At 55.9% G+C, this 24,884-nt stretch overlaps 1 non-coding gene across 18 annotated transcripts; it reads right to left on the bottom strand.

Moving 5' to 3' along the window:
- Positions 1 to 1,676: 1,676 nt before the first annotated feature.
- Mir9-1hg (MIR9-1 host gene) lies at positions 1,677 to 24,516 on the bottom strand. Of its 18 annotated transcripts, none has more exons than XR_015448169.1 (8): positions 23,483 to 24,267; positions 21,129 to 21,201; positions 10,228 to 10,330; positions 5,570 to 5,827; positions 5,359 to 5,471; positions 4,929 to 5,140; positions 4,187 to 4,304; positions 1,677 to 2,104 (listed from the first exon to the last, which is right to left on the bottom strand). It is a non-coding gene; the product is annotated as an MIR9-1 host gene (transcript). The 18 variants fall into 18 exon arrangements; XR_015448171.1 differs by having other exon boundaries at positions 4,929 to 5,021; positions 23,483 to 24,259; XR_015448156.1 differs by lacking the exons at positions 4,929 to 5,140; positions 5,359 to 5,471 and adding an exon at positions 24,502 to 24,516 and having other exon boundaries at positions 23,483 to 23,686.
- Between the last annotated feature and the right edge of the window lie 368 nt (positions 24,517 to 24,884).

Raw genomic sequence — 24,884 nt, 5'->3', positions numbered from 1 at the left:
GGAGCACATTCCAGCGGCCCCCAGCTGGCCCCCCCACCCAGTCCTCCTGCCCGCCTGGCTCTGGGTCTCTGCTCTCCTCCCTCTCCTCTCCTGTCAGTGAATCCTTCCCACCTGCTCCAGCCACCACAGCCCTTCACCCAGGAGCCTGCCTGACAAGCAGGAGGCCACTAGTGAGGCGGAGGGTGGTCAGGGGCAGTGGCCACTGCCTGCCGAGGCTCCCGACACCAGAGGCTGAGGCCCTGGGAAGATTGCGCTCCAGCCTCTGGGTCCAAACAAAAGCAGGGGCAGGCAGCAGTGTTCTTGGTGCTGACTGGTGGGGCCAGATCCTGCTCCACCGCCTGGACCTGGCGGCCTGGGCTCAGCCCCTCGGATAGGCCAGGCTGGGGTGAAATGAATACCACTCCTACTGCTCCTACGGCGTGCGCTGCCTCAGTGGGCCCTCCTGGGGGCCTGAAGACCTGGCATGTAAGCCAGGCACCTGCCATGCTTAGCACCAGGACGCGGTCCTTCCCCTCTGCAGTTTCCTCTGTGAAATCAGGAGGCAGGGAGGCCACAAGGCTTGGGCAGGAGGCTCTGGGAAGGGCCTGACCCGCGTGCTGCAGGCCTCGTGGGCAGCCGTGTCTCATGCAGATGGACGAGGGCCGTGTGTGTGTGTGTGTGTGTGTGTGTGCGTGTGCATGTGCGTGTGCCTTGAGCACCCTCCAGGAGCCTCTCAGGGACTCGGTACCAGAGGTTGGCTCTTGGGCCAGGAAGGTGAGGCTGGGGGCAGGGTTGGGAAGGAGACCCATCTTCCCTTTCCCATGGGTAGTAGCATTTTAATTTAGAAAGATTCTGGGATTCAGAGTGTAATTCCGTGCAGGAACTGTTAGATGGGAAGAAGTCTCTGGGGCGGGGTGGGAGGAGAGCATAGCAGGTGATGGCAGTCTGGAAACTGCTAGCACTCTCCAGCAGGCACCTGCTGGACACAGATGCGTTAGAGGTAAAATGAGGTCGAAGGCTCACTCCCACTTTCTTTTTTCTTTTTCTTTCTTGGCGGTTCTAGGGTTGAACCTAGACCTTTGCATATGTGAGCCAAGCACTCAACTACTGAGCTACTTTCCTAGCCTTTTAAAAAATTTTTATTTTGTGACCGGGGATTTAGCTCAGCAGCGCTGCACCTGCCTCGAAAGCACAAGGGCCTGAGTTCAATTCTCAGTACCAAAAGAAAATTTTATTTTGAAACTCATCATGGCTCATTCCTATCATCTAAGTGCTTGGGAGACCTGAGGCAGGATTGTCAACAAGTTTGAGGCCAGCCTGAGCTACAAAGTGAGTTCAAGGCTAACCTGAACTACATAGAGACCCTGCCTCAAAAAAACAAAATAAATGAATAAAAATAGATAAAACTTTTAAGAAAAATTTTTATTTTTTGGTGCTGGGGATTGAACTCCGGTCCTTGCGCTTGTGAGGCAGGTGTCAGGAACCACTGAGCTAAATCCCCAGCCCCTAAATAAAACAGGTCATGGGCGGGGTTTTCGATAGCAAGGAGGTGGCCCGGTGGGTGGGAGGAGCCTCCTTCTGGGTCCTGGCTTCCCGGAGGCTTGGCCTGGGTGACACTGTGGCTTCATTAGTACTGACCCGTTCCAGGGAGCCCTCCTGCCACCCACCCAGGCACATCCACACCACCACTGCTGTCACTCGATAGTCAAGAGATTTTATTAGAACACGAGACCAGATTCTGCTCTCTGAGGACATGGGCGTCCCAGCTGAGATGACAGGTCGAGGGTGCGCAGCTGGTGGACACGGGAGCAATGGGTCAGACAAGGTTTGATCCTCGATGACTCCAGGGGGCTTGGGCTGTCCAGACTGGGGCTGGGTCCTCCCCACTCCTGCTCGGCCTTCATCAGCTTCAGCCTGCTGGAGCTGAACCTCATCTTGCACCAACACAGGAAGACTTCTTTGTTTTTGTTTTTTTTTGGTACAGGGGATCGAACTCGGGTCCTTGCGCTTGCGCTTGCTTGCGCAGCAGGTGGCAAAACCACTGGGCTAAATCCCCAGCCCCACAGGAAGACTTCTTGGAGGGACCCAGGACAACTGTGTGAAGTAGCTGCCTCTACTTTTTGTCCTGAAAAGAAAATCAGTCAAGAATGAAAAAAAAGTACTCTGAATGGAAAATTGAGGTGAAGGCAGAGGGGAAACTTCCTGTGGCCTTGGAAGCCTCTCCCCCATCAGGAAAAGCGAGGTGCTAGGGGGCTTCAGTGACAAGGGAGCCCAAGACAGTGCCTGGGGCTCTCCCCACGCAGAGCCTCGCATCCCAAGAATTCAGGTGCAGGGCACAGGTAGGAAGCCCAGGGAATGTGGCTTGGGCATCGGGAGGGCAAGTGCTTCCCTGGGGTAGAGAGCAACCCGAGTGGACTGGGGTGGCTCCAAGCTCCAGGCAGGCAGCCTCTTCATCAGTCCAGTCTTCATCCTCAGCACCCCTCAGACTCAGACTCGGGGGAGGCCATCTGTCCTCTTCTCCGTCCATCCACAGGGAGTCAGTGTGGGGAGGGAGGGAGGGAGCATGCACTCTGGGGCCCACAAAGCCCCATTTGTAGCTCAGCCTCATTTACTACTCCCCCCACCCCCCGTTACTCTGGGAGAGGGACACGTCCCTCTTGAAGCTTTGATTTCTCCTGTAAAAAGTGGGGACAGGATGGCCCAGTGCTCAGGGCTCTTGGAAAGACTGAGATAACAGCTGAGAATGCACTTGCAGGACCGAGCAGGCGCCCACTCGAGGCCGCTCCCCGTTCCTGAGGCGAGGAGGAAAGCCAGTCTGAGAAAGACACACGCAGCCAGTGGGGTGGCATGCGCCTGAGGTCCCAGAACTTGGTGAATTCTTGAGTCCAAGGCTAGCCTGGGCTTCAAAGCTACACAGTGAGACCCTGTCTCAAAAGGGGGCCGGGGGGATTCAGCAGGGCCAGCTGCCCGGAAACCAGGCACAGCCTTCTTTTCCTCCTGGATGGGAGACAGCAACTTCAGAGACCCCCAAGTTCACCTCAACTGACTTCTCCAAGAGCCTCAAACTCTGAGAAGGGATGCAGTTTCCGAAAGAGGAGGGGATCTCCCTGCACCCCATTGCTGCCTGAGATCAGGGTCACCTTCCCACCCCTGGACTGGCAGCCTCCCCTCCCAGCCCTGGCTCCCCCTCCCCTTTGAGGTCCCTAACCTTGAACTTGACCTTGACAGTGTAGTAGGGATGAGAACTCTGCCTTGTCCTCACCTGGGGAGACACCCAGAGCTAAGGAATGTCTCCTCAAGCCTGGGCGCCTCAAGGCCCATGTCCCTGACTGCCTGTGACCTTTGTCCTGGGCTGGGCTGATTCACGTGTCCCAGAGTGGGCAGCTTTTCCTCCAAGTCCCCTCCATCAACCTCTGTCCCTCTGTCCCCTCCCCACTCCCTACTCTAGAGCCTCAGCATGCCCGGGAGCCCTAACCCCCTAGGATGGCTAGATTTGGGGGAACAACAAAAGAGGCATGGGTGTCTTTCAGGGCCTGGGAAGGGTGGTGGTGGACCCTGAATGAGGGCGAAGGAGTCCAGATGGAAGAGCCTCCTGCCCTGGTTCCATGGCCAGCCCCAGACACAGCAAGCCAGGGTCTCCTAGCAACAGTGTAGGGAGCTGGGGAGAGGGGTGGTGGCTGGAAAACTGGGGTGGGGAATAATGACATCATAAATTATCCCCGGGTCCCTTCCTTCAGCCCTCCCTTCCTTGGTTGAAAATAGCCTCCTTCTTCTACCTGCTCCTCATTCAGGGTCCTCTGGGCAAAGCTGGCCCCTCTAGATGCCCCTTGAGGTCAAAGTAATCATTCTCTGCCTTCTGTGGAGCTCCAGAGGTAAGGAACTCCACCCCAGCGTCTCCCAGGGACTCTGCCGGAACTCGCTGGTGGCGGGATGGGAAAGGCTGGCTTCCGACAGAACCCCACCAGAAATCCTGGAAGACTGTCCCTTCTAGCCCCCTTTGGGGGTGCTGAAAGGAAGAAAAGACCCTCCTACTCAAAACACTCTGGGCACTGACTTCTGCAAACAAACAGTTTGAGCAGGGACAGGCGAGTCTTCAGAGGGATGGGTGTCCCTCCACCAAGCCAGAGGGGTCTGTTTCTCTTTCTCAATACCTGGGGTCCAGGAGACTCCCTGAAGTAGCCAGAGCTAGGTATAGGTTTTTCCTTACCTCTCCACTCAGCCATGTCAAGCCACAGGTCAAAGAACTGGTGCTATAGCAGTGCAGGTCTTGGTTAGACATTAGGAAGGATTTCCCAAGACAGGAATAAGTAAGGCTGTAGAATTTCCTGGATGGAAAGAGGAAAAATCTGTTTCTGTGACAGGAAATTGGATCAGGAATTCTTGAATCTTAGCTCATTAATTCTTTCTTAGCTATAAACACATAAAGAGCTCTTATCACAGAGCCTGATGCATAGTGGGCCTCCATTTTGGCCATTTAAAAAATCATGTATCAATATGAATTTTATTGGATGAATATCTGGAGAAAGGGATAAACTCACGGGGGCCTAGCTCCTATCCTCCAGGAGCCCCATGGGAAAACCCAGATAGGAGGTCACTGGAGTACAAGATGGCGGCCGATCGTCATGGCAACAGCAAAGGAAGGAGTGGGTTGGCTCCGGGGACGGTGCTGGGAGGCCAGCTGGTGCCAGATGGACCAGACCAGCAGAAGGCAGCCCAGCCGGGTGAAGCTCATGCCCTGCGCCCAGGGCTCTCCCTCCATATGCCAGCTTCACCTGGTTCTCCCTGCTGGGCCGAGGGCCCTGCTGCTATCTACGGGGGACGATGCCAATGCCTTTGCTCCTCCTGATTCTCGCTTGTATGACAGGAGTGACTGCTTGGAGACAAAGACCCTCCTGCTCCAAGGCTCCCAGCCCATGCCTGGCAGTATAAACAGACTGAACTTAGCTCACTCCTGCCAGTGCTGAGCAGAAAGCCAGGGCCCAGGACTCCGGGGTACCATGCATGTCCACGTCGTAGCGATTCCGTAATGTGGCCTGGGTGCCCTGGAGGACACAGTGGTGGGTGCAGCTGCTTATGGGCACTCTGGGGCCCTGGGGACGCCTGCCTCTCCTCTTCCCAGCACTGCTGGGTCCTTGTGCACGTGGCCAGCAGCTTATCCTTCCTGAGAAGGTGTCGAGAACACCACACTATGAAAACAAGCTCCGCTCAGCCCCTCAGCCAGTGGCTCACCTGGTCCAGACCCCAAGAGCTTCAGCCACAGGGGCCCTGAGTTCCCTGAACGGGCTCATCTGGGATCGCACCCCAGCCCCTCTGCTCTCCCCCCTGCCATCTGAGGCCCACACTTCAACCCCAGGAATCATTCCCATCGCTCTCACCCACCTAGTGGCCCTGCAACCGGCCCTTGGCATTGAGTTTTATCAGGACATGTGCACACAGCCTTCCTTACACACGCAGCCAATCCTCAGGGTAAATCAGACCCCAAGGCCACCCTGCTAGAAAGGGAAGGAAGCCAGAATCTGCATCCCGACCAGCCTGTCCAAGCTGGGCCAAAACCCCAAATCTCCCACTTCCGTGACAGAGCCCCACTCACCAAATCTGCACGGGTGCAGGCTGGGGCAGTGGCTGCAGCCATTCTGCTCTGCAAGCGTCCTAATCCAAACAGCTGCCAGGAGGATCACGGAGCCACCAGGGCCTGGCCGTGGAGGAGGTCAGAGAATGTCCCCCGGGGAACAAGTGGCCTCAGGACTCCTTTCTGGCTTGGTCAGCCTTGTCTTTCCACCATCCCTCTCGGCTCTCCCCTGAGAGGGGCCATGGCAGGAACTGGGGGAACCCTGACAGCCGCTCCGCCCTGCCAGGAGAGGAGAGGAGCCTCGGGTTTGTCAGGCCTGAAGGTGCCCTGGGAAAGCGCTGTGTGAGCTGCAGAAGGAAGGCCAGAGAGACCTGGCAGGCACAGCAGGGTAAAATGGGGAGCAGGCAGGGACAGAAGCTTAGAGCTGGGGACAGGAGGCTGTCCCACTGGAAATGGCTCTGCACGGCCTCAGCTCCTCTGCTTCCGGTCCAGACTTCCCCTCCTCCAACTCCATACTGCCCCAGCCCCAGGGCCCTAAGGCAGCTAAACCCTCTCACCTGACAGGGACACTGCCCAGCGCTCACAGAGAGGTCTTTGTGCAAAGCTGGCCTGGGGGCAAGGCGGCAGTGGGCACCCGCTTCCATTCCAGCTCCTCATCTCCCCAGCTGCCCCTCCTGCTCCTCACCCCCTTTCTCCACAGAGCCCTCTCAGCCACCCCTCTGTTTCTCTGCTCCAGCTGCCTGGCCATGCAGACCTTGACCTCTGAACTTTGTCTTTTTCAAGAGAGCTCAGAGACTCACTGGTTACCCCACAAAGTCAGGGCCAGCATCCTCGTGTGCCCCCAGGAGGCTCAGTGTGCTGGAGACCCAACCTCGGCTCTCAGCTCTTCCATGTCTCTCCCCAGAGTTACCACAACATGCGTGCGTGCGTGGGTGTGTGTGTGTGCCAGGGGGAGATCCTGGAAAGGGGCGGCAGGGGCACATCCTTCCCTCAGGTGGCCCCCAGGCCTTCACACTTTCCTGAATTATCCGGAACCAGCCAAGAGCCAGGAAGATGTCTGCTGGGAGCTGGGCTCGGTGGGCAGCAGGATGTGGGGGTCCCTAGCCCTCCTTGGAGTAGTTCTGCATTGTTCCCCACCCATATCCTATGCCTAGGGTCTCTCTTCCCCAGCACCCCATCAGCAAATCTAGCCTCCCTCATGTGGCATGACAGGCTCTCTCTTTTTGTTTTGTTTTTTGAGACAGGGTCTCCCTATGTAGCCCAGGCTGGCCTTGAACTTGAGGTGGATCCTCCTGCCTCAGCCTCCCAAGTCCTGTGTTCATAGCTGTATGCTACCACACCTGGCTCGATACTTTTTTTTTTTTTTTGGAACTGGCTCTTAACCATGGAACTCCTTTGGAGGTACAGGCTAGATTCCCAAACACATGCTGTCTCCTCTCCACCACCCACCTCCTCAGATTCCTTAGACTGACAAACCCTTATTGCCTGTGTACACACTTAACCAGGAAGCCTCCCTCAGAGATTAAAGGGGCCTGCAGGCCCCTTCTCCAGGCCTCTCCAGCCCTCTGCGCCGGCCTGCATGGCGTCTGCCTTCTGGTAGACTGCTAGTTCCCCACAGCAGCTCTGGACTCTACCTTCTCCTTCACGTGCCACCTGGCACACAGTAGGCCTCGAATGCTAGCCGAGTAAATGAGCTGAATGCAGGCAGAGGCAAGGGAACGAAAGGGAGGGATGCACGATGTGCCACAAAGGAGGAAGTAACAAGTTTTGAGGGGAATGACTTGGAAGGGGCAAGCCCAGGATAGTGCCCTGAATTTGAACCTGAGGGCTTCAGAGTCTGATGCCACTGACAGAGATGGGGAGCAGAAGTGTTAGCACCAAACCCTTGGACATGGCTCCCTGAGTCTTGGTACTTCCACGCCGCCACCACAGAAGCTAGAACACAGGCATGTTCCCAGCACCCCTTGCAGCTCGGGGCTGGGTATGGGATCTTTCTAATCTCTGACCTGGGAGCTAATGGCTGCAACTTCAGGTAGTAGTTGGGGTGTAAACTTGGAGTTTTAGGCAGGTCAAGATTAAAGAAATGAGTGAAAGCGTATAACTTCAGTGGATGGCTGAAGTGAGGAAAATGAAGAAGACAGGAAAGGAAGAAAATGACTGAGTGCTCACAGTGGAAGCTTGAGGAACACATACAGTTGGGGAACTGGTTGATTCAGAGGACTCAATGAGTGGAACAAAGAGGAAATAATTGATGTATAACAGAAGAACCAAAGGCCAAAGGGGAAGCCTGGGAGGATATCAGCATGAAATTTTCCACAGAGGACAAGGAGGGCCCATCCTGAGGAGGGGTCGGCAGTCCCCACTGAGGAGGCCATGAGTGGGTTTTGAGAGAGTGCAGTTTCACTATCGCTATGAGGATGGAGGCCAGCCTGCTAGGCTGAGGAGAGGAAATGAAGCGTCACTTCCAACACACAATGGCTTTTCACTGGCCTGAGAGACCTGCAAATTGGCAGATGATCCTGGCTGCCCACAGCTCACCCTCCCTTCTCTGCTGGTACCCCCGCTCTGATATCCCCAGTGCCTTCAACATTATCCACAGTGCTCCAAGTGCTCTGGGACCTACATACAGTGCTGAGTTCTCTCTACTATCCTGCTTCAGTGGTGAATCTCATGTCTCTTCCTGGCCTACTCTTTCTTCTCCCCTTCTCCTCGCTCCATTAGTAGGAAGATTCAACCATGTTCCTGATCAGCCAGAAAATCCTTCCTACGGTCTCACTCTCCATGTCCACCAACCAAGGCTGGCTGTCAGCCCACACCTGCCAGAGGCGGCCATTTTACAGGCGCCAGTTACCTAAGATGGCGGCCTCCCTCACTCCCTCTGCTTCCGTTCCCACAGCTTTGCTTCCTACCCCTGCCTCTTTCTCTCTGAAGCCTGAGCCCAACAAGGTGGGGGGCCAGGCTGGGGAGCCAAGGCCGGAGGAAGCAAAACAAAAAAGGACAGAAAAGCCGGCCCCTTGGCATCTCTCTTTGGCATTTGAGTCCAGCCCAGGGAGGGAGGGCAGAAGGGAAGAAAGAAAGTAGTGTGAGTTTTTATTTCTGTCCTCTTCCTGCCACCTCCCCAGACCCCTCCCCCCACACTTTGATGAAAACAAAATCTCTCCCCTTTTCTCTCTTCTCTAACCCCCCCCCCCCTTTTTCCTGGCTTCTACCATGAGCCTCCTGGAATGCAAATGAATCGTATTATGCAAATGTATGCAAATTAGGTCTAACGAGCAGAAGGAGGGGGCAGAATGCTTAATGAGTAATGGTGGAGGGTGCAGATGGAGGGTGTTACAAATGGCCCCCTCCTCTTCTCCGGTCCCACAACCTGGAGGTTTCTCGGGGGTGATGGGATATCCCTCACTTCCGGGAAGGAGTAGAAGCTCATGGCCCATTGCTTCACTGAGAAGACCTAGGATGGCCTTGGCCATAGGTGAGAGGCAGGAGAGCTTGGGGAGAGGAGGGTTAAGTTCATGGGAGGGTGCTCACTTGAACAACCTTGCCCAGACAGGGTACACCAGCCTCCCTGCCTATATGGCCGCTGATGCCAGAACCTTCTGCTCTGGGTGCTAAGAGCATGATGCTTATGCATGCCATAGCTTGTGCATCAGAATGAGTATTCCCAGAGGAAGATTCTCAGCCAGACCCAGGTTCTTCCTGGAGGTGGGGTGAAAGCTGTCTCTCTTTGTGCTTTGGGGGGGTGGGGGTGGTTGCCATGGAAACATAGCTGTGGAGCACCCACCTCCCCAACATCCAGCCCCAGAGGACTTAGGAGGTGGGGGGTTAGATAATGGATCAACACCCCCCCCATGCCCTCGCCACCTGGCACTGCCAGCCAGAGATGGCGGCATCAAATCCAAGAGAAAGGCCTCTTTGTTCCTAGGCTCACGGTGTTGGGGGAGCAGGCATGGGCACACAGAAGGGCCTTTCCCAGGCCTCGTTCCAGTTTGTGTGACTCCCGCTGGCCTCTGGAGACTCCTTGTGGCCATCCACTGGCTTCTGTGGCCTGGCAGATGGTGGCTCCTTGCCTTTTCTCTCATGGCTTGCGGGCTATGGCTAGGTGTGCCTTCCCCTGCACTTTTCCGGGAGGCCCCCTCCAGGCCAGGGACAGCAGCCAATTTACCTCTTTCTGGCTTTCATGGACACTCCACAAGCCCAGATGTGCATCCTGCCCTTTTTTTGTATGACAGCAACCTGTGACCCCCACCACCACCACATTAGACTTGCTCTGCCTAACCCAGGGGAGTCCTAAGGAGGCATCAGATGTGTAGAAGGGGCCAGGCTGACTTCAGCGTCTGCATCTTGGCTTTCCACCAACCAGCTGTGCACCCTGGATCACCCTCTTCACTCCTCTGGGACTGTGAGCTGGCACAGGGCTCCAGCGAGCTTTCCCTGGTGTTCAACCCCAAGTCTCACAGCGCCTTAGGATGACTCCGCCCAAAATCTCACTTTCATCCTTCCTCCTACTGCAGCAGGCCCTGTCATTCTGAGTCCTCACAAGGGGACTAATCTGATGTCCTGCAGACAGGAATGCCAAAGGCTAGCAAATCCTCAGAGTCGGAGTCGTAGAGCGTTTGACATCTGGTGTAGAGGCAGGAATACCCCTTCTCACCCTCCCAGAGGGCCGGCGCCTCACTCACCGCGGGAGCTGTCCGCGGTGCTGGACGCGGCTCCGTCATCCACCGGAAGGAAAGAGGGCGGGAGGGTGGAGGGGCACCCACCCGCCCCAGCTCTGGTCAGAAACTAAAAGGAAGAGAAGCAGAAACATTTGGATACAGTAAGGAAAGGGGAAATGCACCCAGCAGAACGTCTCCTCCCCAAAGACCTCCAAATGGCCAATACGGTTAGGAAGGAAGGACAGTGTCAGAGCCAAGGAATTTCTGAGCTTCCCAGCCCTTTATCTCGACCGAACTGAGGTGCCCTGGATTAGCCCAACCCCCTCTAGACCCTAGTGGGAAATCCAGAAGGAGATGGAGTCAGTGCTTCTTTTTGCCCTTAGGAAAGAGCTCAGGTTGGGGGGGAGGGTGCTCTAAGTTTTAAGGCTCCCACAAGGACTTTAGCAATAAAGATGAGAGACACCACCCTGCCTGACAGCATTGTAGATATCAAGCACTTAGGCAGAAAACAGGCAGGGATGGACCAAGGAGTGTGTGTGTGCGTGCGTGTGTGTGTGTGTGTGTGTGTGTGTGTCTCAGGCAGAGAGATGAGACTACACAATTGTTCGTAATCCAAGTTGTTCAGTAAAGGAGACTGAAGTCTGGACCTCATTCCAGGGTTTCATTGGCTTGAGGCTGGGCCAAACATCTGTATTTTTTTAAAAGTGCTCCCCTAATGATTTTCATGCATAACCAAGTTGTGAATCAGTGGCCTAGAAAGAAGCAGATAAGAAAAAGTGCAGGGGTGAAGCCTGCTGGCTGGAGGAAGACACCCCTAAAGAAGGAAGGCACAGACAGGGAGGAGAAAGAAGGCACACAGGTCCCCTGCCCAAGGTGCCCGTGAGTTCACAGATGACCCCAGGCCAGGCCTGGAGCCTCCCAGGCCTTGGGCTTCTGTTCTGGGCTGTGGACGCCCCTGCTGCCCAAGGTGAGGCCCCGAACTGCCCCCCCCCGCCAGTCCTCCCACAGAAGCAGGCGTAGGTGGAAAGACCTGAGGACCACTGCTCCCCTTCTTCACCCTGAGGTCCCCAGGAGGTGGCTGTGGAAGGTAAACAGCAACAATGGTCCCTTTCAGTGTCCAGACTCCAACCCTTCAGGCCAATTAGCAGACACAGCCAACAGCAATTCAGCCGCCTTCAGCTGCTGTCATAACAAACTCAGAGCTGCCTTAATGGGGAGATTAGGGCAGGAGGAGGGGTGTCCCTAGCCCTGGCAGAGCCTGGGAGGGGAGGAGGGGACTCCCCTTTCCACTCACCTCCTCCAACCTCCAAAGCCACGCACACCCGCCCACTTTCCACCCATCGTCCTGCCTCTCAGGCTCCTCAAAGGCCCAGGGATGGCTTTAGTTCTGTCCCAGTCTCCTTCGGTGATTTAAAAGCATTGACCTAGAAGCCGGGCTGGGGACCAGACAGTGCTATGCTCCCTGATCTCTGAGGTCCGCGTAGCGCAGGAAAGGAATCTGGGAAGGTCGGCCTGACCCAGAACACTGGGAAGCGAGGGAAGCAAGGAACTAAGTGCCACCATTGCAATTCCCCAACCTTGGAAGAACAGAATGCAAGAGGCCTCTGAGACAGACACTCTCTCATAAATACGCCAGGCCAGTGGCTGTTCTGCCATGTGGGCTCAGCCTTTTCTCCCCCACAGGCTTCTGTATTCCCACCAGGCCCCCAGGAGCCCCTTCTGGATTCTCAAAGCTGAAAAAAAGAGGAGGCAGTTGTTCATCCTTGAATGTAAGAGCCTCCATTACAAACACACCAGAGCTGGGTCTCCACATCCTGAGATCAAGCACACACTCTCAAGTAGTCTTTCCAAACTGGAGCCTTGGACCTGCCTGCAATCTAAAGACCTCTCCCACCCACAGGCACCACAAATGTTGTGGGGCGGGTTGCAGAGAATGCTTTGTATGCTGCATCTAACGACCGACCTTGAGGGAGCTCTGGGATAAAATGCAGTGGCTTTTGATCTCTAGCACCACAAAAACAAAAATATTAAGGGCATCATTTTTATCCCCATTACAGAGATATATGAATCAAGACTCAGAGGTCACTGGTTGTGTGACCCCAGCACTCAGGGAGGCTGAGGCAGGAGGTTTGCAAGTTGGAGCCCAGCCTGGGCAACTTAATGACTTAGTGACTTATAGACCCTTTCTCAAAATAAAAAATTTAGAAAGGACTGGAAAGGTAGCTCCATGTGAAGGCACTGGGTTCAATCCCCAATACTGTACTGTAAAATATATAAGTAAATAGATGGTGCAGTGAAGTGCATAGCTGTAAATGCTGGCTCCTAAACATGGACTTTGGTTCGGAGACATTCATGCTTTCCATTTCTTCTCTCCCCAGGCTGCCAGGCTGTGGTGGTTATTATAATTCTTATGACCACAAGGACCTTTCCACAAGACTCTTTCAATGCCTGGAGCTAGGGGGAAAAAATGTCCCAGGGTGAGGGTAAGAGCAATAATGTAAACTTGAGTCAAATACTTAGGAGAAAGTTGGCTTTGCCTGCCTGAGCTGAATTCAATAGGAGGTTATTAGGATGAGGGATTGAGGGGAAAAGATAAACCAACAATCAACTTAGAATCTGCTTTCCAAGAATTCTTCCTTTCTTTTTTTTTTGGTACCAGAAATCGAACTCGAGTCCTTGTGCTTTCGAGGCAGGCAGTGGAAGCACTGAGCTAAATCTCCAGCATAGAATCTGCTTTCCAGTAAGTTAGGTGGGCTTAGCAAGACCTAAAGAACAGAACTAAAGCTTCTGGACACAAGCAGAGGAATGATGGTGCAGGGGCTTTCCTGACCTGTCGCTAAGCAGGCTCTCTGGAGCCCCTGGCCACAGCCTCCCTGTCCTGTGATCTGCTGCTGGGATTACCTGGAGGAGGGAAGGACTATGGGGGCATCACTTCCACGCCTGTGCTGCTCCTGCAGTGGGTTTATCTGGGAGTGGCCAGGGCCCCTACTCCCCCACCATGCTCCCTAGTACCACACACAACCACCCTCACACTGGCTTACAAACAGCCACCATCACTGTCCTGGCAACCCCACCCATATGCGTCCAAGTGCACACACACACACACACACACACACACCATAGCACACACAATGCAGACATAAACCCTCCCCCATCCCTCCTGGCCTCCATCCCTCCTTCCCACGGAGGTGCTTGATTTGTAGGGTGCAACCCTTCAACTCTCGGTTCCCTGAGGCCCTGTATTCTCCTCTGAAGGATCCTGTGCTCCTAGGAGACAACATTAATAACAAACTCACTGTGCTTAGTAGTACAGGTTCTCCATTTCACGTGGATGAACCTGAGGATCCCAAATGCACATTTCTCTTTTTTTTTGGTACCGGGGATCGAACGAACTCCAGTCCTTGTGCTTGTGCAGCAGGCCAGGAAACCACTGAGCTAAATCCCTGGGCCCCAAATACACATTTCTAACAAGATACAGAAGTTAAAAAGAGCAGCAGGGGCTGGGGCAGTAATCCGTGGTAGAGAGCTTGTCAATGCTTAGCATGTCTGAGGCCCTGGTATGATCCCCAGCAACATAACAAAATAAAAATAAACAATCAAAGAAAAGAAAAAGAAACCAACCAGAAAGCTTTTGGGGGGCAGTACTGGAGATTGAATTCAGGGTCTCATCCATGCTTGGCAAATGTCCTACCACTGAGCTACATCCCTAGCCCCTTAAAATTTTTATTTTGAAGTGAAGCATGCCTGTAATCCCAGCACTGGGGAGGTAGGCAGATCAGCGTGGGCTACATACTGAGTTCAAGCCAGCTTGAACTACAAATTAAGACCCTGTCTCAACCCCCCCCCCAGTTTTATTTTGAGGCACTAGGTTGTTCAGTCAGGCCTTGAACTTGTGATCCTCCTGCCTCAGCCTCTGAGGTAGCTGGGAGAGATTAATCAGGGCCTTTCCTAAAAGAACCCATTTATCTGTCCTGACCTAAATATTTTAGGCAAAGAGTGTTTAGGAGGAGCACCAAGCCTGTCTGGAAGCCTCTTTCTCGATGCCTCACAATCAGGCTGTCCTTGGTTGGCTGCCTCCCCTCTTTCCGGAACTGTTCCCTCCCTTCCAGGGCAGCCTCAGCGGCGGGTGGGCGGCGGGGAAAAGCTCTGGGTTTGAAGCCCTTTTGGTGCATGGTTGCTGTCTGTAAAAGGGGGTTGACAACAGTCCTTGGAGTTGGGAGGGTGAAGAAAGGCATGCAGGTACAGTGTTGGGGATTATTAGTCCCAGTCTAAAGCCTGTTCCCTTTCTCTCTAATCCAGGCTCCATCCCCTTCCCTCCAGAAAACCCAAATTCCAAGCAGCTGAAAAAGTGCTAATCTCTCCAGCCTGCAAACCTCTAAGGGAAGGAGTCATACGTGTTCCAAGCTCCCTGCAGCCCATGATTAAAAATGTCTGAGGGCTGGGGATTTAGCTCAGTGGTTCTGCTGCCTGCCTGGAAAGTTCAAGGTCCCAAGTTCCATCCCCAGTTCCAAAAAAAAAAAAAAAAAAAATGTTTGAATTCTCCAATATTTCTCCCACATAATATACAATTGAATCATTATCCTCTAGCTATAATAATCAGGTCCTGGGAGGAAATTTTAAATGTCGTCTTGCCCAGTCCTCGCTCCTGCCCCCTTGTACTCCTCCCTGCCTCCCTGCCCTGTGTCCCAGAAGGCCAGGAAACGGGCTGAGATGTGGGGAGCCTCTGCCTTTGACCACATTTACTTTCACTCTGCTAAGCGACTCTAGACCCTCCTCTTCTCAGCTCCACCTAACACTTTTTTTGCTTAAAATATTTAGGTCAGGCCAGATAAATGGATTCTTTTAGGAAAGGGCCTGATTAATCTCACTAATTCTTTGCTTTCTCGGGGCAGCAGAGACACTAAACTACGAAGTCCTTTGTGTTCCAGCTCCTTGAGGCCATTTGCTCTTGGCTGCGATCTCCAAGTGCAGGGCTGGGGTGAGAGGGTAGGGTTCCCTGAAAGACTCCACAACCCCTTTGGTCATTCAGGACAAAGCAGCGGGAGATATTTTTAAAGGATCACTTACTGCAGTGTCCAAAGGAGGGGAGAGTATGGAAAGGAAGCAGAGAGATTCTGCATCGGTGGCCCCAGATCTCAGGCTGGGCAAAAGGGTCTCCACTCAGCCCGTCCCATTGGTTCCTCTGTAGGTTCAACCCCTGCTCCGCCCCAGCGGTCCGGCCCTGTGCCCCTCAGCCCCCTTGGGCCTTCTCCACTCCCAACCAAACCTGCTTGGGGAGAGGGCCAAAGCCCAGACCAGGGTTTTCGAACACCCGCCAGCAATACCCGCGCAGCCTGGAGGGAAACTGCTCCCCAGCGCCCCCAGGTTCTCCGGAAGCCTGGGCCCGGAGTCCCGCGCGTCCTGCACAGCCCTGCAAAGGTTGCCAGCCACTGCTCCGGGCGCAGCTCTCAAGCCGAGACCCAGCTGCCCGGGAGCGGCGGGCGGCGCGGAGCCAGCCCGGCGGGAGGGAGGGGCCGGGGCGCCGCCTACCGGGGAGTCTGAGTGGCCGGGTCCTCCGCGCCAGACCTGCCCGCCGCGCGCGCGCGCCCCGGCCCTGTGCGCCGTGCATGGGGTTATTTTTACTTTCGGTTATCTAGCTTTATGAAGACTCCACACCACTCATACAGCTAGATAACCAAAGATAACAACCAACCCCGCCTCCTGGCTGCCGCCGCCTCTTCCACGCAGCCGCCTGGCCGCCGCCGCCGCCCGGGCCTCCGCAGCCTCCAGTCGCAGCCCGGGGGCTGGGGAGGAGACGCGTGGAGGGTGCGGAGAGATGGGGTACGGATCCAAGACTCGGACGGTACCGGGTACGACACGAGAGGCCGGAAAAGGCGCGGGGAGGGGCCGGCCGGTGTCAGGTCCGGGATCACCCACCCAGATCCAAAGCGCCGCCGCCCCTTCCCGCCTCCCGCCGCCCCTTCTCTTCTCCGACAAGGGAGTCCCGCCGGCGCCAGGACGAGGGACTTCGGGCTTTTCGCGCCACCCGGGAAGCCCGCAGGGACCGCGCCGAGGCTTCCGACCCCGCCGGGCTTCAGCGCCCCTTCCGGAGACTGGTCGTCAGCGGCCGGGGCGGGCCTGCGTGGGAAACGCAGCGCGGAGTGGCCCGGCCGCATCCCCACTCGCGAGGGCGGCAGGGGCGAAGGGGGCCCGCGAGGGAAGAGCGGAGCCAGGCTGCCAACGGAGGAGGGGTGAGGCCCGGGTACCCCAGCAAGTGGGGGAATCCTCGCGCGCCGGGAGAGGGAATGCTGGGGAGCAGGTGTAGGGCGCCCCGAGTCTCCCTAGCGAAGCCTCACTCAGCGAGAGATCCGGGAAAGACGCGGGACGGGCGCGCAGAGCCGAGCCCGGCCCACCAAGCCTGCCAGAGCGGCTTTGCAGCTTTGCACTGGGAGGCCCGGAAGCCCCCACGCGTGATCGCGGTGGGGTCGTGAGCAGAGCCGCCTAGGGGTGGGAGGGTGCGATCGATTGGCCCGGCCGACCAAGGGCAGGTCCAGGGCCGGAGGGCGCGGAGGGGAAGACACAGCAAGCGGCTCCCCGGCGCGCGCCCACCTGCGCCCACGCCGGCCAGGCCACTTACGTGAGCGCCGGTGCCCGCCGGAGCCCTCGGCGCCGTCCTCCGCGCGGCTGCAGCCCGCGGGGCATCGCGGACCTGGGTGTCGGGCGACCGCGCTCCGCTGACGCCGGGACAGAACAGCTCGCGGGGGTCTCAGCTCCCCACCTCCGCGCTCGGCCTCCGCCGCCGCTCTGGCCCCGCGCGCTCCGGCTCCGGACTTTTCATTCATCCTTTCGCACTCCCTCCCCAGGCCAGTCTCTGATTGGCTCTACCTAGCCTGACGTCACCCCTCGGTCCCCAGTCGGCCCCGCCCTCCCCCTTCCCGGGCTGGGCTGCCGCTCACAATTGGGGCTCCCCTCTTTGCCGGAACGGCTACGGGGGTGGGGAGGGGCTACCACGTCTGTGCGCCGATTCCCAGTCTCCGGCTGCCGCCCGCACTCCGAGACCCGCCTGGCAAGGCTAGCGTATTGCTATTGGTGGCTCTGATCTCCAACACACATTTTCCACTCTGGCCCTAGGTGTACTGCAGCGGCTGGAGGCGGGAAGGTAGAACAGCGATCGCGCGAAATCCCCTCCGAAAGAACCAGCTAACCGGAGGATCGACCTCTCCTCCCTCCTCCCGTCAGGATGTTCTCTGCTTCTCCGGTTCTGATCCTTCCCAAACTGCGCCCCTGACCTTTAGGATGAGCAGGAACCTCCCATGTTTTCAGCTCAAAACAGAGAGGGGAAGATTCTGGAAGTGTGGGACTCCTCCGGGGGACACTGGGGCCTGAGCGAGCCAAGACCTCTTTCCCTTCTTGCAGGAAGGGGACCTCAGCTCTGGGCTGGAGGCTGGAGGGAAGACTGGCCTCAGCAAGGCTCCCTCCAGCCTCCAGCCCACTCCCCAGCCCTGGCTCAGGCTCAGCAGGGCACTACTGGTTCACCCACCCTGTGCGGCGAACGGGAGCCTAAGTCATATGCAGCAGCTGGCAGCAGATCCCAGATTCGGGGTGCCTCCAGGAGCATGGAGAGCAGTCGGTGGGCTCCTCGGAGCTGCTGCCCCACCAGGGAGCCGACGCCACCCTGCACTCCCCTAAGTGACTCGAAGCAGAGACACCTGGAGCTGGAATAGGGTTAACACAGGCCTCTCCTGTGACCTTGGAGCCTTGAATGCTAGGTGGTCCCTGGGTGGGTGCCGTCCAAGGGACCACTGTTGATCCCCAGGCCTGCCCAGGTTGTCTTACTGTGAGTGTGCCCAACCTAGGACAAAGCCAAGCTGGTTAGAGCCAAGCGAATGGCCAGTGGGTTAAGCTGGTGCGTCCCTCAAGGACAGAACATGCTGGAATAACAGGGCCCTGAGGCTCCCTACTAGAATGGTCACAGGGTGTTCCCCAGCATTTCCCTCTGCGGGCTTAGCTTCCACAGGGTCTCCAGGCCCTTACCTCAGGGGAAGGCTTCCAGGTGCCAATACTTCACAGACACACACCCTGGAATAGGGAGCACCGAGCCAGTGGGAGAGGAGAGGAGACAGGCAGGGATAGAGTATCCACTCGCTCCACTGTTCCCTCTTGTCCCCTCCCAGGTGCCCTGCAGTTCAGAATACACAGGAGGACCCTGTTCCTCCAGGACAGGTGCAAAAAAAGAAACTTCCCTAAACACTCACAGGTAGACCTGCCTGGCAGCATGCTGCTAATGCCTTCCCTAAATGCACCCCTGTATCCCCCAGAGAAACACCAGGCATTCTGGCCTTTTCTCTCCACTCAGACAGACAGCCCCTCAAAGATTTGCCGCAAACCACTTAGCTGCATTCCAAATTGGGGCTGCATTTCTCCAGACACACCAGCAACTTTCCTCACAAGTATCTCCCTCTCCCTCTCCCTCTTGTGTTCCCTAGAGCGCTGTAAGCAGAAGAAGAGGAAAACTCTCCCCCCTCCAGCACCATGAGACCAACCTTTCAGCCACTGCTGTATTTTTGTTGAGAGGGAAGAGTACAGGACGCAGGTTTTTTGTTTTCCTAGTAGAGACTCCCTCATCAAATCAGACTTAATTGGAATTCCTCAAAAACCAATGCCAAGAGAAACATGGACGTATTTAGCTGACTTCTGAAAATACATATATCAAAATTCCCCCATGTGGCTAGATAAAGAAGGAGGCCCTTCTGCCTTTTACTGTGGCCTGAGCTCTGGGAGGTGTTCAGTTTGAATAGAAGGTACAGACTAAGGAGAGAACACCCTCCACACGCACAAAGAAAAAGACAGCGGTCTAAACTGCCCTGACTGCGTCCACATGGACCCCCATTCTGTCCATGTTCCCGTGAAGCAATTTCTATGTGATTTTGACCGGGCTTGCTGGACAACCCAGCTCCCACTGCTCTGGTTCAAGGGTATCTGTCTTGATTCCAATGGAGACAGGGATAGAAGCCAAGAAGGACCCCGAGGAGAACCCGGCACCTGCAGGGGAGTTGGAATTGGTTGAATATCAAGCCATGCTGTTCCCTTTTCAGACAAGAAACTACCTGGAGGGTGGTAAACGGGACAGCCTCTGGAGGGCAGGGACAATCTCTGACATCTTCTTTGTCCAGGAGGAAACAAAGTAGGTAAACTACAGGCAGAATATGTGGAGAACACAGTGGGCCAGGAAGTGATGGTGAAGTCTGTGTGCGCGTGCACGTGTGCATCCGCTAGTCTGGGCTCGCCGTTTGTGGGTGTTGTGGTGGGGAGCCAGGGTATTGATCAGCTGTAGATGGGTGAAGAGAGAGGATGGGGCTCATGTCTGTCTGTGGGGTTCTGTGTCCATGGCCACCCGCACTCCCTTTGAGCACGGAAGACCTACTAACTGGACAGGCAGGCCTGCGGGAGGCCAGGACCCGGAGCAAAATGGGTAGGCACCCTTTGGGTCGCCCGCCAGCCTCAGCTTCTCCAAGAAGGCCTTGGCCAGAGCACATGGCACAGCTCGCTAGGGTCTCTCTGAGTGATGACCTGTGGACCCCACCCGGAGTTCTCCGAGGGAAATTCTGGGGGGCTCTGGGGAGAGTGCCCTGAGTCCCTGTGGGGATGTGAGTCTGTGTCCCTCTCAGCCAGGAGCCTGTGGTGGGTCCCTGCTGTGCCCTCAGCACTGTGAGCTGCTCACCTATTGTCTTTGCGGGAAGGAAGGGGACTGTGGAGAGGAAAACATGGCCAGAATTATGCACTCTGGACAGAGCTTTGGGATAAATCTTTATAATTTGGGTCCCAAAACACATTTTGGCAGTGAACTACTCTCTTGAAATATTCAGGTAATTCAATAAAAAATATATTTTCTCTTTGTTTCAGTTACCAGGTTAATTTGCCTTAAAGACGCAGATGAAAGCCGCATTTGAGAGAGGCTAGGTGCAGATATTTATTTCTGTCTTATGAATGCATCCTCATTTTGAACATTATCATACATTATTCTTTTGCTATAGAATATTTGCATTGTCTATGGGATTGGGACAAATAAAAGTGGGAATTGGCAGTAAAAAATATGGTGAGGCTGTGTGTGAATATAGGATATATATTTCTATATCTATCTGCATGCAGACGAGGTTAGAGAGCATGGAGATACCATGGAGGGAGGTTCTGTCCAGGGAGTACCATTCTTTTCCCCAAGACCGTTTTTCCCTCCGGTGGAGGGGCCGGCAGTCTACACACCACCAGGCTGGCCTTGAGCCTCACACTGCTCACCGGCCCCGGGGGCCTGGAAAGGCTGGAGAAGCTCAGCTGACTCTTCCAGACTGGACCCTTTCTGTGAGACCCCTACAGTGACAGCGGCAAAAGGCCTCCTTAAGGGGCATAAGGATGCACGTGCAAGGACCACGTGAGTGCACACACACACTCAAACTTAATCACAAATGCTAGGGCAAATCCACCTGTATGGCAGCAGTACCCCTCCCTCCTGACACTTACAGATGGCAACACACCTGCTCCTGCTCACGGGGACTTCTGGCCCATGCACCTCTACCAGCATCACCCTCCTTTCTCACCTTGTCACCCACACAGGGTAGATGTGCTCCCCTCTCCAGCCCAACCCCTCTGCCAGGTCCACTGACCTTCCCTCTATCCTCAGGAGCCTGCCGGGGAAGAGGGAGCTCCCAGATGCATGCCTGCCTCTCCTCTCCGGCACAGTCAGAGCTGACCAGGGTGGCTTTTTCTTCCCAAGCTACCTTGTTATGTTCCGTTGTCACCAACTACATAGGACTCACTGCAGAGTAGACAGACGGGGAAGCAGGGGGGTGGGTGGGTGAGGAGACTGGAGAAAACACAGGGGATAAAGCCAGCTACCCTTTCCCTGGCCCAGCCCCACCACCACCACAAACAATAAGGAAGAAAATAAATACCCAACAGCCAAAGGTAGCCACCTACGATGACACCAGGAACAAACGAGGCCACTCCTTCTCAGCCGCCCAGCTCCTGCAAGGAGAACACAAGGGTCAGAGGCCTTGGGTGCCTTTTCCCCAGCAGCCCCAGACTCCTTCGACGTCCCTGGCACTGCGACCCCAGGACCTGGGTGTCTGGCTTCTCCTCTTCCTTTGCGGGGCTCCAGGGCATCCCGCAGGCTGAAAGAGAAAAGCCTGGACTGCAGGCTGGGCAGGGCCCTGCCGCTCCAGCCTATCCGGGTGACTCTGATCTGGCCTTCTTCTCACACCCTCCTGCTCTGCCATCCAAAACCTTCAGGCCCAGGGGTTTTGAGCTGAGGCCACGGTGGAAATCTGTCTTCAATTTAGAGTCGCTAATAATTCCCACCCAGCAGACCCTGCCTCCTCCCAGGCTGCTGCTGCTCCTGGTCCACCAGAGCACGTGCTGTGGACAGAGTGAAGGGTCTGGGTGAGGGGGTCTTGTCTGTCTGGATCTGATGACATTATTAACTGTAAAGTGCGGTGGGCATCGCAGACGAAGCTAGTCTCTGTCTGTTATCTCACCAGCTCTCCCCAGCCTTCCCTGTCATTCTCTATCTACCTATCGCCTATCTGTGTGTGTGTGCCTCTCAGGATCCACAACGACATCAGTAGCTATCAATTTTCGCCTTCTCCTTTTTCACAAACACAAAAGGTATGAATACAAATCAGTTGTTTTTTATTATTTTAATGTTGGGCACAGAACTCAGTCCATCCTTTGTAGTCTTCCCAGTACTTCGCTTTCAGGTTAAATTAGGGTTTGGGGGAATGATGTGCATAGATAACAAAACTCCTAAAATGCTGGTATGGTGTGTTGATGAGTGTGGGTGTGTTCTCGTGTGTGCGCGTGCGCGCGTGTTGGGGTAAGCTGATGGATTCTTTTACCTCAAACTCAATTCCACACAACTAACCAAGAAAGTAGGGTACTCATTGCAGGGGGAATCAGAAAGGGGGTGTGTACTGGGAAGCAGGAATAAGCCTCAAGTCCAAGCCTGCTTTCTAGGAGGGGTGCTCTGGATATCCCCAACTTTCCACTCGCTCAAAGACTCACTTGACCGAGCCGAGCCGAGGATCTGCTAGCCCATCCAACCCATAAAGAGATGCTTCCGTCTGAAACTCCTGTCTTAGAGGGCTGCTCTGTCCCTACCTAACACTATCTGACCAGCCTGAAAACAGGCTCCAGGACAACTGGTGCTTCCTTCTTCCACCCGAATTAGCAGCAGTTCTTGTGTCTGTGGGATAGCTACACCTCTCCTCACTGACCACTGCCCTGCACCCCACCACCCACAGGGGCACCACCATACCCTTGCCCTGGGGACACAGTGGTGGGGGCACAGTCCCGTGTGCACTATGACACTGGCACCTCAGCCTCTGGGGAACCAGATCCTGGCTCTGTTCTGACCTGCACAGCTCCGGGCAGGAGAATGGCTTCCTTCTCGCCGCCCTGGCCCTTCTTAAAACAACACCAGAAAGACAAACCACCCCCACTTAAGGCTTGGGGAAGGGGCTGGAGCTGGGCTCTCCCCATCTGAGCCCAGGCATCCGAGAAACCCCTTGCTTGCCTGGAAGGTCCCCTGCCAGCCCATAGGAAAAGGGGTGAGGAGAGGGGGAATGAAATAATCTAAATCTCTATAACATCTTTCTGGATGTTTTTCTCAATTCTGCTCTCCACCTTCCTGGAAATGTGGGTCCTTCCCTTCAGACTTTTTCTTCCCCTAAAACCTAGAGTCTGGGCAGAAGGGAATAGGAGCCACGGGGAGGAAGGAAGCTCGGAAGCCCAAATTCAGAAGCAGTATTCTCTTCCCTTCCACCTCCACCACAGCCTGCCCTCCTGCCTCCGCTCTGGTGCCAGCATTAAGATGTTGGCCATGTCTGGCGGGGAGAAGGGAGGGGCGGATTAATAGGATCAGTAGCACCGTGACGTGACCCCAAAGCTCCCCCTCCAATCCCATTGACAAACTTAGTGGGCTGTCTGGGCTGGCAGGGGCCGGGGGAAGGAGGGGCAGAGGCGCTTAGGGCAGCGGGCAGAGCCACTGCTCCTCGGTACATGCCCAGGCCGCAGGAGGTGAAGCTCCGCCCGCGGCCAGCTCCTCGTCAGGACACCAGCTTCACCCCTCTGGGGTCCCCCTGAATCTTTTATCAGCCCTTTCTTTCTGTCATCATTGAACCAGCCTCCATTAGCCAGTAGCAGAGTAGCAGGGCGATGGTGCTCTGACTCCCTTTAGGAGGTCCCTTCCCACCCCAGCTCAGGCGTCTGAGGGAGCCAGGGTCCTCTCTGGACCCCAGTGGCCACTTACCAGCCTCCCGAGGAGCGCCAAGGAGCGTGGGCCCCTGCGACCGGCCGGACTGCCTGTCTTCCCCCAGCTCCTGGCCTCTTGTGGAGTGGAGGATGCAGCTCATGACGTAGCATCTGTCTATCCATTCAGGAATTTCATTTGCCTCTCTCTTTCTTTCTCTTGGTGCTCTCCCCGAAAGGCAGCAAAACGGGGGTGCTGCCCTATCTGGAGACATCAGCACCGCCAAAATCACAGCCCACTGATGCAGCCCCTCCCTGCCGCCTGTGTGGGAAGTGGCCTTTGTTACCTCCCCCTGCGGCCTTTTCTAACCTGAGGCTGGAAGAGGAGGGGGCTAAGGGCTGCTATTGTTCTTCCAGGTCCTCCTGGTCCCCAGAGGAAAGGAGGGAAAGGTCGGGACAGAAGTAGCCCAGTCACAGGCTCCTCTGAGCTTTCACTTGGGGGAGTGGTTCCACGGTGGGCATGAGGAGGCTGGGAGGGCTGTTGAAGAGGACTCACAGAAAGCGCACGGTTTGCCACGGAGGTTGGGGTGCTCCCTCCTCCAGCCCCCTAACCTAGTCAGCTGAACAGGCGGGAAACCCAGATCTTAGTGGCAAAAGAGAAAGTGACCATCGGAAGGCAGCAGGCAAGGCTGAGAGCCGAGGGTGGCCAGCTCTGGAAGTCTAGACAGAAGAGGGAGGTGGGACCCTAGGCTCAAAGCGGGAGATAAATCATCTTGCTCTCAGAGCAGGAGCGCAATTCGGGCCCGTCTCCAGGGCTGGGGTCCGATATTCGGTGGGAGCTGGGGCCCAGAGTGGTACAATGGTCCGGTCTTCTCTCTTTCACCCCCCCTCGGCCCCTCCCTTCCGCTCCCTCCCACTCCGCCTGGCCTGCATGGGAACTCGGCCTGAGCTGGACGTGACAGACAGCAGGCCTGCATGTTAATGAAGTTTGTCTCAAGTTCATTGTCAAAGCCCCCCTTCCCCACGACCCCTCCCCTTGCTCCCGTACACAAACCTCCCTCCAACTTTTGTCCCACAGACCTGGAGGCCACTTGAGTCTCTGCCGCTCCCTCTCTCACCCTCCCCAGGGCTTTCGTCCCCCTCTCCGGACGGCCTCCCTCCCGGGGCAGGGGCTCTCCCCTCCCAGCCGCCCTGCGCTCCCGAGGATGGATTTTGAGGGCTGAGGTCAGATTTACAGAGTGAGCCCTTCTTTCCCCAGCAGCGTAGGGAGACTCCAGAGGGGCGAGAGGGGGCACAGACTCCCCCTCCAGGTTCCCAGCCGCCCAACTCTCGGCCACCCCTGGCCCAATCCCCCCACTGCAGCCCAGCCCCCCTCCCCCATTCCTCCCATTATGATTATTTTGCTCTCCCGTGATTACATCTGCTTCAGTAGCTCAGAAATAAAGATCCTTTGAGACTAATTT

The sequence above is a fragment of the Heterocephalus glaber genome, unplaced genomic scaffold, assembly GCF_053883595.1.
Source record: "Heterocephalus glaber isolate CG9 unplaced genomic scaffold, H.glaber_assembly_v1.0 deba00001795, whole genome shotgun sequence".
NCBI lineage: Eukaryota > Metazoa > Chordata > Mammalia > Rodentia > Bathyergidae > Heterocephalus > Heterocephalus glaber.
This window is presented reverse-complemented; position numbering and strand designations above follow the sequence as displayed.